This window comes from Halyomorpha halys, unplaced genomic scaffold (genome assembly GCF_000696795.3).
Source record: "Halyomorpha halys isolate HHAL.00 unplaced genomic scaffold, Hhal_1.1 Scaffold128.1, whole genome shotgun sequence".
Classification (NCBI taxonomy): Eukaryota; Metazoa; Arthropoda; class Insecta; order Hemiptera; family Pentatomidae; genus Halyomorpha; species Halyomorpha halys.
The window spans coordinates 880,297-883,498 of NW_027110898.1; the positions used below are offsets into that span (position 1 = coordinate 880,297).

The following is a 3,202-nucleotide window of genomic DNA, read 5'->3' on the forward strand; positions in this document are numbered from 1 at the left end:
GATCTCGAGGCCATCTTCTTTTCAGACGCCAAAGAGGATTACTAGGTAATGAAGGAGAAACCAGGTTAGAAACAAGTGGATTTGGGTGGTTGAGAAGTGGATGAACAAATGGATTTTCCATGGAAGGAATTGTATCTGGTTTTGGCCAAATCGGCAACATATGGGACATTGAGGATTTTACGAATTATTAAGGAGCGTTAGGGATTTTACGAAGGATTTTGGCCTGTAACGATTGAATTCGGGAGAAATTTGATGGTTTAGTGGAGCCCCAAAGCTCAACTCCGTATGTCCAGATAGGCTTTTGTATGGATTGGCAATTTATACCGTTTTTCTAGTAAATGTTGTAATAGTCGAAATCGACGAGCAGTTTCCTGTCTTTTCAGTCTTGTATGAGGTTTCCATGTCAGTTGTTTTTCCTAGATGTAGTCCTAAGTAACGGATCTGTTCGACAGGAATAAGTGGGATATTATTAAAGGATACTGTTGGACAAGAGGTCATTGGTTTACGATGATGGGTAAATGTGATTTGGTGGGATTTATTGGAATTAACTTTAATCCTCTACTTTTGGCATCATTCTTCAATTTCTGAATCTTAAACATGTTTAATGATGCTCTTATGCCACTGCCTAAATTCACAAAATCACATTTTCTCACCTAAGTCGGTAAGGAACTTGGTAAATGTTTTCAATTACGTGTAAAACAGAAAACCTGGAATGCAAACATGCTGTCTGGCTACTGTTTAATGTTACAACGATACTTTAATGTTGCAAGAGAGACAACCAAGAACCAGATGATACATGTGATACATGTGATTTGGATTAAAAACTAATTACTAAAATACAAAAAACGATTTGAAATAATAAAAAATTAATATTAGGACCACCTTGAAGCTGCTCAAAAGTAAATTAAATGTAAGTTATTGCTCACAATGATGGTTTCAATGCTTTAACCCTCCCCCCCTCCCTCCTAATTTAGATTTTTATATTCATTATCTCCAATTAAAAAAAATCGATATTAGCGAGGTTTTTTGCTGACTCTAATAAAAAAAAAAATGATACGGATTACCGTTTATTCCAATATCATGTTATTATTTCTATTGGAAAAAAGTTCTTGTTTTTTTTTTATGAAAATAAAAATAAGCCAACAAAACCATCTACTTTAACGACCATTTTTTGTTGTTTTATTTCTTCTGAATAAATAAAAACACTTTAATGCCACTTATTCCAATTTTTGGTCTTTTACTTCAAAGATTATTTATTCTGATAAAACAGATTATTTCGATCAGTTAAAACCTCCACGTTAAACTGAAAAATAAAGAAAAATGGAACAACTGAAAACCGGGAATTTTTCATCAGTCAATGACCTGGGAAACCTGACACTTGAAAGAAAAGGGGTAAATTTGAATTACACCACATTTCTCAATATCAGAACTACGATTTCCATAGCTTATTGGAAATTCTTTGATCTCATGATATTCAAATACAAAATTAGTTATTTAAAAAAAAAATAAAAATAGACTCATTGGGTTTAGAATTTCACGCCTCATATTTTCTACGTTAAAATATAATATTCACGTTGTGATGGATAAAAAGAAGCTGTCTGCCTTATTAATTTTATCAAACTGTTAGTATATTTATATACAAATATAAAAGTACTTTATCTGAATAATGAGGGTTTAAATAATCAGGACTTTGATTTTTAAACTTACTAGATAATGAAGAAGGATATTGGTCTCATACGAGCGTATAAGGCCTTAAAAGTGTATAAAACTCAGTTAAAATGTCCTAAAATAATAAAGTACTTACAGAGAGTGTGACACTGGTTGTTTCTCTGTACAACTGGGTTATCATTCGCACTCCACTGATATAAAGGTATTAGTAGAAGTTGGGTTTCGACATGTGGTGTTATGATTTCCACTTACAATAAAATTCAAAAGACTTAATCGATAAATAATAATTTATTTTGATGATACACATCTAAAAATAGGTATATTAGGTAACACCGTGGAGTAACTGCGTTATAACCATCAGCATTGTCAATACTGATGTTATGAGAGTCATGAACGTCTAGACCAGTGAATTAATTTTTAGATAAGAGAACTATCTTCAAATTACGTTACGATAAGATATAATTCTTATCTCTTGATTTTTTTGAAAATATTTTTTTCTTTTAATAGGTCAAGTACTCTTCATGTTCCGTTTATACTTCTTCGTAATAATTTTAAGTGGCTTCAATTCTGTTTGTATAAATTTAAAATGAATATTTGTTGCGATATACTCGTTTTATCTTCAAGAGGAAAAATTGTTTAATTTATTTTATTCAATATTCAAGGTGAGCCATATCACTAAGTACGTCTTAAAACATATATATATAATATATATATATATATAAGATATTTAGGGTGGCAGTATTATCTCACAATGTGCCTATTTAACTAATATTTCAACAACTGTTCTTAAAAATTAAAATTAAAATTAATGTTTAAAAATGAATGTAATTAAAAATTAATGTTTTCCAAGGGAAAGTGTCACCGAGTTCCCTGGCTGGGAGGGGTTGGAAAATCTGGGTTTTAAAAGTAATCCCCAAGATACATTTTTAAAGTTTCATATTAAATATTGTTGGAAATTTCGTTGACAAGATCAGTTTATCATCTTTTGAAATATTATCTTACTAGTTAGACAATTGTTTGTTTTTTAAATATTTTAATACCTGTATTCTATGTGTTTATTTTGTGCCAATTTATAGGGTTTTCCATTTTGAGCAACTTGTACTCTACCAAGGGCCGTTCTTAGCTCAGGTGGTTGAGGTGCAGGTCTTAGCAATCTGAGCCCTGTGGGTGCCGCCGGTTCGATCCAGCCTGGAGCGATATTTTTTTTTATTAAATGGTAGTCCCACACTCAAAAAAAAAATATTTTTTTTTTCCTATGTTTTTATTTGCCTAGATAGTCTCATGCTCACGACATTTTTTCAAGGCTAGGATTTTAAATTATGACCATTTTTCTATCTATAGTTTTCTTAGTTACGCATTTCATCAGGACTTTTAGATTTTCTATCGTTTTTCATCTAGGGGCCGCATGTCAGTTGCCAGATCCTTTTAAAAGAAGGTGTTGGGTTTCTGAATCTTTTTTTTTTTAATCATTTATTTATTGTTATTTACAACTGTGTACAAATATATACAACAAGTAAATTTGCTGTAGGTGAGA

At 31.3% G+C, this 3,202-nt stretch overlaps 2 protein-coding genes across 7 annotated transcripts in view; one reads left to right on the forward strand and one right to left on the reverse strand.

Annotated features, from left to right (window-relative positions):
- The window catches only part of LOC106678196 (uncharacterized), a gene marked incomplete in the record, with an annotated part of 31,781 nt that extends 29,713 nt beyond the window's left edge, over window positions 1-2,068 (reverse strand). Inside the window, 1 exon segment of the mRNA XM_067048963.1 lies at window positions 1,805-2,068.
- The window catches only part of LOC106678192 (atrial natriuretic peptide receptor 1), a 1,188,520-nt gene that overhangs the window by 738,902 nt on the left and 446,416 nt on the right, over window positions 1-3,202 (forward strand). The gene's annotated exons all lie outside the window — the stretch shown is intronic.